This window comes from Capsicum annuum, chromosome 7 (genome assembly GCF_002878395.1).
Source record: "Capsicum annuum cultivar UCD-10X-F1 chromosome 7, UCD10Xv1.1, whole genome shotgun sequence".
Classification (NCBI taxonomy): Eukaryota; Viridiplantae; Streptophyta; class Magnoliopsida; order Solanales; family Solanaceae; genus Capsicum; species Capsicum annuum.
The window spans coordinates 13,551,223-13,564,910 of record NC_061117.1 but is presented as its reverse complement, the minus strand read 5'-3'; positions in this window follow the sequence as shown (position 1 = coordinate 13,564,910).

Genomic DNA, 13,688 nt, shown 5'->3' with positions numbered 1-13,688 from the left:
AACCAAGAAGGATTCTGAACCATTCTGCACCCACACACTACCCTCTGCTGAATAAACTAAGCGGAGGCCTAATAGGGAAAGCTGATGAACTTCCTAAACTAATTTTTTCTTATCATTTCAACATGAGAAACACTACCTATACACCACCTACTGAGAGCATGTACCACTATATTGGCCTTGTCAAAATGATACAGAACATTCATATCATAATCTTTCAACAACTCTAACCCCCTTCTTTGAGGAAAATTCAAATCTTTCTGAGAGAATACATACTGCAATCTTTTGTGATCTGTGAACACATAAACATGTTCCCCATACAAATTGTTTCTCCAAATCTTTATGGAAAATACTATAGCTGCTAACTCAAGATCATGGGTAGGGTAATTATTCTTATAGGGCTTAAGCTGTCTACAGACATAGGCTATGACCTTACCTCTCTATATGGGGACACAACCCAAAGCTACTCTGGATGCATCACAGTACACAATAAACCCATCTGAACCATCTGGTAATGTTAGAACTGGTGTTGTACTGAGTCAAGTCTGCAACTCCCAAAAACTCTTCTCACAAGAATCTAACCACTGAAAATTAACATTCTTTTGAGTCAATCTAGACATGGGGGATGCAATAGATGAATACCCTTCGATAAACTGGTGGTAATGGGCAGCTAAACCTAAGAAACTCCTGATAACTGACAGAGGAATGGGTCTAGGCCAGTTTCTCACCGCTTGGGTATTTGTGGATCAACTCTAATGCCATCACCAGAAATAATATGACCAAGAAATGGTACTGACCCTAGAAAAAATTTGCACATACTAAACTTGGCAACCAACTAATGAGCTTTAAGAGTCTGAAGTACAATTCTGAGGTGATCTGCCTGATCATTCTCACTACGAGAATACACAAGAATGTCATCGATGAAGACTATAACCAACATATCTAAGTATTGCTTAAACACATGACTCATTAAGTCTATGAAGGATGCTGGGGCATTTATGAGCCCAAAGAACATGACTAGAAACTCGAATTGACCATAACAAATTTAGAAACCTATTTTCAGAATGTCACATTTTCCAACTCTAAGCTGAAGATAGCCTGATGTAAGGTCTATCATAGAAAAGTAACCAGCGATCTGAAGTTGGTCAAACAAGTCATTAATTTTTCAAAGTGAGTATTTATTCTTGACTATTCCTTTATTTAAATGACGGTAGTCTACGCACATTCTAGTGAACCATCTTTTTTTTGCACAAATAAAATTATTGTGCCCAACGAGGAGATTTTGGGTTTAATAAACCCTTTCTCTAAAAGGTCCTTTAATGGTTCCTTTAACTCTCTAAGTTTACCTAGAGCCATTCTGTATGGCGGAATAGAGATGGGCTGAATCTCTGGAAGAAGTTCTATTCTGAAGTCGATTTCCCTTTTGAAAGAAACTCAAAGAAGATCTTTGGGAAACACATCTGAGAATTCATTTACTACTTGAACTAATTCAAGACTAGGATTTTTTGAACTAAACTCTTTTACTCACTCAAGATGATAGACACATCCCTTGGATATCATTTTTCTTGCTCTAAGGTATGAAATCAACTGACCCTTAAGCGTTGTGGTACTCCCTATCCACTCAAGCACTGGTTTATTTGGAAATAGAAAATGAACAATTCTATCTCTACAATCAACTAAGGCATAGAATATATAGAGCCAATCCATGCCGAGAATGACATCAAAATCCATTATCTCTAACTCTACTAAGTCTACTGAAGTGACTTTCTAAGATATCATAACCGAACAGTTCCTGTATACCCTACCGAGCTATAATAAATAGACCCACTAGGGTAGAGACTGAGAAAGGTTCTATTAAACTTTCTGGGCTGACTTTGAAATTGATCGATATGTAAGGGGTTATAAAAGATAGAGAAGCTCCTGGATCTAATAAGGTATAAACATATAATGGAAGATTTATAACATACCAGTGACAACATTAGGAGAACTTTCCTGATCTTGTTGGTACTGAAGTGCATAGAGCCTGTTTGGGTGTTGCCCACTGGTGTTACTGGAAGCGGCACCCTGCTGATTCAGGCGACCAAACTGAGCTGATGTATGATTGTACTGACCCTAGGAACCTGACTGAGGACAATCTCTAATTCTATGGTTTGGCTTGCCATACCTAAAACATACATCACTGCTAGCCCTGCAGACACCCTGATGGTTTCTACTATATTTCTGACAAAGGGGATTTGTTTGAGCACTGCTGACACTACCCTGAGATTTAGAGCCTGGCGTCCTATCTTTGTTACAATTTTAGAACTAAGGTACTAGAGCACTTGCTGAGGATGGAGTTGGAACTGAAGATTTTGGATAAAACTAAAAATTGTTATTGCCCTCTAATTTAGGCTATGTGAAATTAAAGCTACCTATCCTAGCTCTCTTGCTCTCCTTTTCTCTCTCCTTATTCTTAGTCTCTTTTATCTGTTGATCATGGACCATATGTCTGGATATGTCCATCTCCTTAGTTAAGATTGTAGTTCTACAATCCTTAACCACATTCTCGGATACCCCAGACATGAACTTGCTCATTCTGGACCAATTGTTTACTACAACATGGGGAGCATACCTGGCTAGCTGAGTAAACTTGGGGGAATAATCTTTCACACTCATGATTCCTTACCTGAGATTGATGAATTCTAACTCCTCGGCTTCTCTTATCTCTAAGGGAAAGAATCTATCTAGAAAATCAGTAGCAAATGCTTCCAATTCTATAAGCTCTGCAACTGAACCCATGTCTACCTTCCACTGCTTAAACCACATATTAGATATATCTTGTAGCTGATAGGCGGCTAACTCAACACTCTCACTAGATGTCACTCCCATAATATCTGTGACTTTCTGTACCTAATCGAGGAACTCTTCTGGATCCTCTTCAGACTTAGATCCTAAAAATAGGGGAGGATTCATTCGGGTGAAGTCCCAAATCTTGACTGTAGCTACCTAAACAACAGTTTCTTGTTCATTCTAAGCTGCTATAGAATGGGCTAGAGTAGTAAATGTAGCTCTTAATTTTGCATGGGTGAAATGCTCGTCCAGGGGTTCTGCCTGAACAAGCTGAGGTGCTGGCTGATTTTCTTTTGTTTTTTCATTCGTCTTTTTGGGAGGCATTTTCTGTAAATGGATGGAAAAATGAATCAGATCGATAGTTTAACTTCATCTCATGCTCACTCTCACGACATAAATACTAAAAAAATGGAATCTTTCCTAAAAAACATCTCATAGCCTCTTGTCCATAAGTGGGGTGCACTACACACCCATGCATAACATTCTACTAGACATGGAGTTTAGAATCCACAGGACTCTTCAACTTTTGAAGCTGATACCAAGTTTGTAACACTCTGAATCTGCACCCCAGATACCACACGGTGCTTCCGACAGCTGGGGACCATAAGTTAACCCTTGATAGGTACCTGCTATGAGAACTAAATAATAATATTAAAATAATATGGAATGTAAGATGAAATGCCTTAAGGTTCATAATCTGAATACTGATACATAAAGAAACTGATAATAACATCTACAAAACTAAATATTGTCTAAACTAGTCAGTTCAAAAAGCCACTAACTGAACTATCTGAATGTGGAGTTATGGGTCAAGCCCCCAACTAACTCCAACTAATAAAATATGAAATCTAATGTAAACTAAAATTAATTACATCCTCGATAGATGAGGACTCACTAATGAATCTATTGTTGCTAACTAAATCTAAAACTAAACTGTGAGAGGTAATTATCTAAATGACATGCCCCTCTCTGTATTAATTAGGTTCCAACCTATAACCCTAGTTATAATGATATATGTAACGTGCCACGGGTACAGACACTGGATGTGTGGATCTATTGAATGTCATCCCAAAGGACTAAGGGTCACCCTCTACTGGCAGGTTCCATAATAAGAATAGTATTACCCTTAACTGGCAGGTAAATACCTTATCAACCCTCAACTGGAAAGTTGATATCTCAATGTACACTGGCCACGTAGTTCTAGAATGCAAGAATTACTCCTAAGGATTACACCCTGTACAGACAGGTGAGCCCCCATCCTTGGGTTCACTTGGTGATGAATCCAACTCCCAACCTAATATCACTAATTATTTAACTGACAAAAATTGGGCTGAGTCTCACTGAGTTCTATAACTGACTGGGTAGTACAGTTCGTGACATAACTGAGACTATTCTGTAGCTATTGTAATTCTTGGTAAACATCTAGATTTTAAGTATTGAATAATCCCAAGGCTCGATAGCATTGAGAGTAGAGCATGGCATGATCTTAGAAGATAACAATAGTATCTTTTTAACATTACATTAATTTAGACATTTTGACAAACACTTGAGAGGCAAGAACTTGTACATGAATGGGGCAACATGATAACATGTCATGATTTCACTATTAAATTCACATAGGCATTTTATCAAAGACTTGGGGAGCATAGTTTATGCATATGATAATAGTCAACACATGAATATCATGAATAAAATACTCAATTGCAATTCTAGGGTTTAATAAGCATATCATATAATTCATCACACAAGCTATTTTAATTTCATGAAACTTGCAATTAAATCATGCATTGAAACCCAAATAATATCATCAACATGAGTATAATCAATTTCAAGCATTAAATTCATAAATCTATATCTTGTATGTTTCAATACTGTTCTTGGACTCCATAGGTAACTGAGCACTAGAAGCCTAATGGATCCATATAGGAGTTCAAAATTACCACATAGAAATAGGAAGAAGTGAACATGGACTTTCTGATAGGTTTGCCTCGTACTCGTCATTAATATTATTAAATTTTGGTTATCGTAGATAGGATGACAAAATCCGCTTATTTCTTGCCATTTCATACTTCTTATTCAGCCGACGACTATGCCAACTCTATATTAGAGTGTTGATTAAGTTGCACGGAGTCCCAGTGTCTATCATCTTAGATAGAGGTACCCAGTACACCTCTCACTTAAGGAAAGTATTCTAAAAGGGTCTTGGTACCCAGGTTTATCTCAGTATCACTTTTTATCGTCAAACAAATGGTTAAGCAGAAAGGAAAAAACTACACATCTCTTACGAGAATGAAAGCGATCGTTGTCAATATATAACCCAACTAGGTTGGGGTCGAATCCCACAGGGAATAGGTGTGAATTTGAGTTATTTGTGGGCTAATCAACTAATAGTTACCAGTTTCCTATGAATCCAATTTTTTGGAAGTGTAACAAATAAATACATCTCATTTCTGTGTTTGAAATCAATATGATAAGGAAAATCAGAGTTATGATCACTATGGGTATTCGGATTTGATAGATACTAGTAACAGTTCAAAATTTTTATGGTAGGTTGGAATATCAGACTATCCTTGTTGAAGTTATCTATAAATGTTTCTCAACCTATTTAGACATTTAATTACCTAATTCTCTCGAACTTAGGGAATTTATATTTCATAACATGATGTTATCCCAAGTTAATTAATCTTATTAAAACATTAATTATTAAATGGAAGTTTAATGCTTCCAAGTCCCTGTTGATAATTCACTTCTTACTACGGTTGATTTCTTATCTCAAGCAAATCACCCGTAAGCAAAGTCTATTGTTTGCAACCAATAGTCAGCATGTAAAATAATAGAATTAACAAGAAGTTCCTACAACTGTTCAAATCTTGACACTTAGTTACTTTACAAACCCAAACCCATAGATCCCACAACTCGAGTTAAGGGAATTTAGCTACTCATAATAAAATAAGCAATACAACAAGTTGAATTCATACTTAGATAGATGATCTTACAAAAAGATGAATAAAAACAAGTGTTTCTCAGATTTGATCTAGTAGAAAAATCCCAACACAATTATAATAATCTCTCTAAAGAATTAAAGTCAAAAGAGAGAGAGAAAAGTGCTCAAAACGTCAGTTCCAGATGTACAAGATCATCAATGAAAACCCTAACATATGTTTTAAGTACTTCAGTTTAATTATGGAAACAAAATCATACATCACAGTATTTTCTCGGACAGGTGACGACGTGTGTGATAGGTTATCAAGAGTCTGACAGCTTATCCGGAGTATTTTTAGCTCCTCTTCACTTTGATAATCTCTGACTTGGGCTGACGATGAGGCTTGATGGCTTATCAGACATGTGATGACTTATCAGAGATGTCACCACTTCTTCACTTCAAAATCCATTCCCTGCCTAAGCCTGACGATGAGCCTGATGGCTTATCACACTTCTGACATCCTACCATAGATGTCATCGTACATTATAGCTGAAGGCCATTCTCTATCTAAGCCTGACAGCAACTTTGATAACTTATCACAAGGCTGACAACTTATCAGACAAGTCGTCAGCTATTCTTCCTTCTCTACTTGCTCAAAAATCAACTCTTTTACTCCTATAATTGTTGATTCTCTTGTATCTCGACTTTTAATGCAATATCAAAAAGAAAACAATCAAATACGACAAAAATTGCTGAAGACTTTGCAATTACTCTCAGTTAAAAGCCTCAAATATGTTAGCATCTGCTCATATATCAACACCCTCAAATTAAAGCAATTGCTTGTCCTCAAGGAACTAAAACACAACATGGAGGATACAATGCACATTTAGTAGTCAACCATCCAAATTATCTCAAAACATCTTCACCATCTCCAAGATCAATCAATTTAAAAACAACTGTGTATGTTATTGAAGAAAACAATGTGACACACACGAATCAAGATATAGCATCAGTTCAGCAACAACAACCATGCATGTACAAAGACTACACTATCCAAATAAGTTAGCACTTAGCAATGTAACCAGTATGCCCTCACTACAAAGAAGTCCCACTTCACTTATATCAGACATCACCTATATAACCATGGGGACAATCAAAAGGCACTCACTCCCAAAATGAGGTTCCAATCAGTGTATGTCGAATACCATAGGCTTACCCTTATTTTTATTACCAAGATTTCCAGACAGGTCAGCTAGGATCACTATCGGTCTTCTCTTTAGCTTGTAATATAAGCTAGGGGCTGGTATGATACTCGATGATATTTAAAGTAACTAAGCCTCCTTGAAACTACACTAGATTTTGGGGTCTCACTCATTAGACTTTTTCTATTCTTAACTTTTCTTGATCACACATATTCAGGATGGGTGCGGTTCTTTTCTACAATCACTTCCTCTTTTTCACAACTTTTCTTTTCTTGTTCTTTTCCACCGAACCCACCTTTTTATTTTTTTATTTTTATTATACCATTCTTTATACTCATTTTACATCACTCACCCCTATGATAGACACCCTCAACTTAGGCCATTTGCCGAAGTCATGGTGCACAATGTCTTAGGAGGACCAGGGGCAAAACAGGTTCATTATGATATAAATGGGATAGTGATAGGTTTCATAAAAAGAAATAAGGTATTCAGGCTCAAAACATAGATTAACGGATATTATACATACAGGGAAGGTCACTTAGGCTAAAGTGGGATAACATCAAAACGGCCTATGATCCTTTCCTAACCCCTATCCTTCAACCTAGGTAAGTCTAATCGGGCAAGTTCTAGATTCAACATACAAATGGAACTAAGTAAATCTCACACGCACATGGCACACAATTATATGACCAATTACTACTTATCCAGTTCATGCAATTGTTTACCAAAGGTTATCAAGTCACTAGAACTAACACCATACAAAGATGCACAGTGGTCATAATTAGATGAAAATCACACAGTTAAAGAATTAGACCATTTGAGAGGTGTTCACAAAATAACAAAACCATGTTAAATGCCTCAGGTACTTGTATTTCTCCTAGTCAACTACAAAATTTTACAATAATAACTCACCCTACACCCTTCACTTAACATTAAAGAAAAACTGAATTAAGGGTTAGGGTATACCTGGAGTAGATCAAGCTCAAGGATCATGGGTTCCTAACCCTGCTGCTGCATCCTCAGCTGCCTTATCTCCATCGGGAGTCTCTCTCTATTCTGATGCATCTGGCCTAGCAGTTGTTGGGGGCCTACTAATTGAGGCACCTACGGCTCTCACTCGGATGGTTGCCTCCCATTTCTCATTGTCAACTAAGGACTTGATCATTGCCTTTTTCATCTCTTCTTTTTTAGCCTTCTTTCTCGCCCTTTTCTCTACTTTTATTTATCCATCGCTATTAGTCCTCTCTTTCTTACCCTTACCTTTCTTCTAGACCTTCTTCTTCTTTTTCTTTATTGGTTCCCCCGTGAGATCAAGCAATGGGATTTCACCTTCAGACTCATCAACAGCCGGATCTGCCGACACCATAAGTTGGTTCTGCCATAATACCCCAACATAAGCCATTACCTTGTCTAGGGATACTCTAAATTATGCAAGGTCTAAGCTAGACATTTCTTGTAATCGTGTATTAAAATGGTTTTATAACTCATCAATTCAACCAAGCATGGCCCGGAAGGGCTCCAGTGCGACCTTAATCCTCTTGTCTACCATAGAGGAAAATTATTTGGCTAAAGGTTATAGCTAAGCCTCACACCACTTGGCTTTTTTTCCACTCTCTTGAAATTCATCGGGCTGAAGGCAAATTCAATGGTAGACACAACAGCTGATGGATTTGTTTCATTTCTAGGAATAGATTCTGCTATTGCTGAGGATGTCGGTGCTGCAGCTTCAGAATCTAGCATCGCAACATTAGGTGCTGAGCTGGTACCTATAATTGGCGGATATGTTTCAACCCCTACTCCTCTATCAAGAGTCAGCCTCAGCTGATTTTTATCATATCGAATTGGGTTATGGGTCTTTTTGGCAGGAAATTTGTTGTCTATCCTTGCAACTTCGGGTACATTGGCTGCCTGACACAACTTCATGATTAGATAAGGGAAAGGATATGCCATATCGAGTATTGAGACCCGAATTCTCATATACTCAGCAATGATCTCTTCGAAGTTCAAACCAAGTTTAGACACAAGACTTGTGACCAGTATTGCTCTATCATCTCCAATGATGTTATCTCCCTCAGTAGGCATTAAATGGGAGCGCACTACACCATACCAGAACCTTGCCTATTGAGCCAGGGAGGCCTTAAAAACCTTTCATTCGGGTTGTTCAGCCATTCAAGTTTCCCTTTAGCCATTAGAGTGGCTAACCAAGACCATTGATTTGTACGATAATTGCAACCGAGTGTACAATATAGGTGAAGTGGCCGGAGTAGTGAATTTGGGGCCATGAAGAAATTTGTTGATTATTGTTTCTGAGAGATCCACTATCATACCCCGTACTGGAACTTTATCCAACAAAGGTCAATCCGCTGATTTCTCTCCTTCTTTGCACATGTTCTCCAGTCGAGCCTGATAGTTTGCCTAGAACTCCTGAACTAGTGTAGGACAAAATGAGCTTCTTCCTTTTGAGGTCCATCCCAATTCATAATCTCAGACTTTTTGCTCCACTTCAGGGTATTTGCTCAACCCAATAGTGATAATCTTCTTTTCTTCAAAGATTTTCCTTTTAACGGTTCTTCTTTTAGTTCTGAGAAGCCCATCTTAGAAGACTTTCTGTGCCTTGGGAATTTGTCACCTAGCACTGTCTCAAACCCTGGGGTTCTTGCATTTAACCAGAGTTTCCTAAATTAGAGATTCTTTATCATCCTGTTGCTCAGTAGAAGAGGACTCAGATAATGCTCCCTCTGATTCAGGTTGCTCAGAATTAGCATGCTCTGACTCAGGCTCCCCAGACTCAGGCTGCTCAAAAGCCGTACTATCAGGTGGTATTATTACTTCTGTATCACATTCTTTACTCTCCTTCTCCTTAACTAGTGGAGGTGGTGAAGGCTCTTTTGGGCTTTTTTTTCTTTGCTTCCTGAGTAGTGGCTCCTTCTCCTCGTAATCGGATCCCTCATCGAAGAGTCTCTGAAGTATACTCCTATTTTTGACTTTCTTTGTAGGTTTGGTGCTCTTTTATTTTGGTGTCATTATAAGATCTGTAGAAAAAGAAAGCAATCATTTAGCACTCATGATCAGACAACTCAAGAAGTTCAGTCATTATAATTCCTCATCCCTCAAAAAAGGTTCACAATTGTATCAGAGCAAAGTTGTGATGACATATTCTGATAAGTCATCACAAATGTGATAGTTGATCAGGCATATCATTAGCCTTAAATAGAATAGGCCTATTTTTCCCAGCTCACGACGACATAGTTTGCTAAGCCGTCACATGCATGATAACTTATCAAACACGTTGTCGGCTCAAAATACAACCTCCAGCTCAATTTTAATCTTGATTATCAAACCATTTTCTTTGTAGAATCGCATGGAGTTGTGTTCTTGAGATAAGCCCTGGGTTCTTTTGCACAATGCAGCGCTAAAAACCCTAGATGCCATTTTTCAAACAATGGAAAGTTATGCTTGCCTCAATCCCTTTGAAACTAAGATTTACATTAGTAGCACTTACCAAATGAAGAGAAGAGTTAAGTTTTGAGCATATGATGAACGACTTTTACTTGGTTACTTGAGTGAAGAAGAGTTCGCAGATGAAAGAGGGTCCTTAATTTGTTTGAATGCAAACCCACTCTCACAAGAAAGGATATTTTACTTATTTTACTTGGGAATATTTTTCAAAAAGTAAAGTAATAAACTATCTATGGAACGAAATATAACTTCAAGGAGAGAAAAAAGAGTACGTGGGAAGGTGAAAAGGTTGACTGGGCCGGATTGATACTTTTTAAATTTTGGACCCAAATTTCACTTGATAGCTTATCAGTTGTCTAATAAATCACCGATGATGTCATCAGCTCAAGGCAGTATGTTGCCTTATTTTGAATTCTCTGATGCACTCTCTGAATGCTTATCACAGGTATGATAGCACGTTATAATTGTCGTTAGCCTTAGCAAAACATGTATCAACTCTCTTAAGCTGACTACATCAGTTTCACCTTCTTTGTACTAGAACCAAACTACAAAAATAAAAACACTTTGCTTGAAAACATAAAATTTTTGGGTTGCCTCCCAATAGAGCCTAATTTAGTGTTGCGGTACGACTCGGTTATCTTAACTACTCAGACGTCATCAAGACAACCTGTTGATACCTCTTTACCATCTTTAAAAAATACATCCACGATTGAGAAAACACTCATCTCCTTTTGCTGTGTCATGGGTTAGAGCATTGTAAATCTTGCTTCTTTTTATTGAGCCTGAAATTTAGCTCATTTAGATCCTTGTCGACTACCACTCTCCTAGTCGTAAGAAATGGTCTACCCTAAATAATAGGTACTTCAAAGTCCACATCACAGTTAAGGACTACCAAATTAGCAGGAAGTATAAAGTCGGCAACCTTTAGCAATACATCATGTAGTATTTCTATTGGCCGCTTTACAGACCTATCCACCATCACCAGCTACATATTTGTCGGGATTGGATATCCCAAACCCAGATTTCTATACAGGGCTAGTGGCATTAGATTTATGCTTGCCCCCAGATCACATAGAGCCTTAGCAATATCTAGAGGACCGATTGTACATGGAATAGTGAATGCTCCAGGGTCGGCCTTCTTCTGCACTAAGGATCGTGTAGAAACAATACCACAATGGTGGAGATTGTCCAACGGCTCATATCTTAATGCCCTTTTCTTTGTCAATAGATCCTTCATAAACTTATCATATCCTGAAATTTGCTTTAGTGCCTCAACTAATGGCACATTCACTATTAATTTCTTGAGCATTCCTATGAACTTGCTGAATTTTTCATCATCAATTTTTTTCTTCAATCATTGAGAAAAGAAAGGTGATGGTTTTGGAATAGTGGTAACCACTATCTCCTTTTCCTTCTCTTTTCCTTTTTTCGGAGCATCATCAGAACCATCTTGTTTTTCAGACTTCACCAGAAAATCTTCCTTGGGTTCATTCTCTGCTTCAATCACATTTTCTATCAAACTTTTGCCCATAAAAGGGCCAGGTAATATCTTACCATTTCTAGTGGTAATTACCATACATATGCCATCATTCAGTGAATTTTGAACTATATAACTAGGTAATGTTCCACTCTTTCTCTGGTTCAACACTGCAGAGAGTTGGGTTAATTGTTGTTTTAGTTATATGATCGTAGTGGAATGGGAGTTTAACAACTGACAAATAAAGGATAGATCGGTCTTCATGGTAGTCACCCCTGAGTTGGTAGCCTCCACTCTCTTTAACAATTTAGCCATCATGTTCTCTATGGACATATTTTCAGGACTTATTATTGCAGCCTCACAATTTCTAGGAGGGACATATAGCCCGCTTCTATCATTATTTCTCCACCAATTTCCTTGCTCTTGATTCTTATATCTAGCCTTGTTATAGTAATTTCGACCATTATTTCCTTGGCTATTGCTTCAAAAACTACCTAATTGTTTACATAGTTTGCCTCCTCTTTTAAGTTAGACTCCACTTTGCCCTGCGATCCCATATCCTTCACTTTCTTAGTTTTACCTAATAGTAAATACTTGGTTAGCAAGTCCATCTGTGCTTTTAGGTGAGCCAAATCTTGATCACAATCCTTGTCTCTTCTGTGTTATTCCTCAGTCAAAGCCACAAAAATAGTGGGTCTTTCTACCATAGAGTCTCAGGTATGCCATGCCCAACTCTGTTTGGTCATTCTCTCTAGAATTTTTGAAGCCTCCAGAAATGTAAGATCAAAAAATGAACCACCAACAGCATTATCCATAATTAGTTTAGTCATAGACTTGAGAGCTCTGTACAAAGTCTCTATCAAGTGTATGTTTGTCATATTGTGGTTCGAAAACTGCATCAGCTTCTTTTTGAATATCTCCCAGGTTTCATGCAAGGCTTCAGTTGGGAGTTGTCTAAAGTTACTATCTCATACCTCAACTGTACCCTCTTGGAAGGTGGAAAGAACCTTCCTAGGAAAGCTCCTTTCAACTGCCTCTATTTGGTGATAGAATTGGGTGTCAGCTCATTAAGCCACAATGTTGCCTCCCCAAACAAAGACAACAGAAATAATATCAAACGGATAGCATTCTGACCCACTCCTGGGTTATTAAGATTTACATATGGTGACAAAGTTCACCAGATGCATGTTTGGATCATCCCCAGGTAGGCCAACAAACAACCTCTTTAGATTAAGGTGTTAAATCATAGTACTCGTAATGACGAATTTTTCCCCAGATACTAACGGTGGAGGAATTATTGTACCCGTTGCACCTGCTCCATCCATTATATCATTATCATCATTGAGGTCATACTGGACCAGCTGGTGATCTTGCCTTCCTCAAAATGGACGGTTCCTGTTAGTATTACGCAGCACTGGTGCAACTATTTTGCTCTACATACCTTGGGTTACCAAGGATCAGAAACTCCTCATCTTCCAAATCTTCATCCATAAAATTTGGATGTCGTACTTACTTACCGACATTTTGCACATTCACTTGAGCTCTAGCTAAAGCTACTAACCTGTCAGCCTCCTGCTGGTCTTCCATTCTACCGATTAATTATGGCTCTGGATTAAATGGTAATAAATGTCCTCCAGAACTTATGGTTCATGGCATACACCAAAAAAGTCCTATAGAAAATAAAAACAACAAATAAACATAAAACTAGGAAATTTGACTAACAGTCAATTAGCACACACAAACTTCAATTTACAACCGTATTCCCCAGCAATGGTGCCATTTTTTATAATGATTGCTTGCA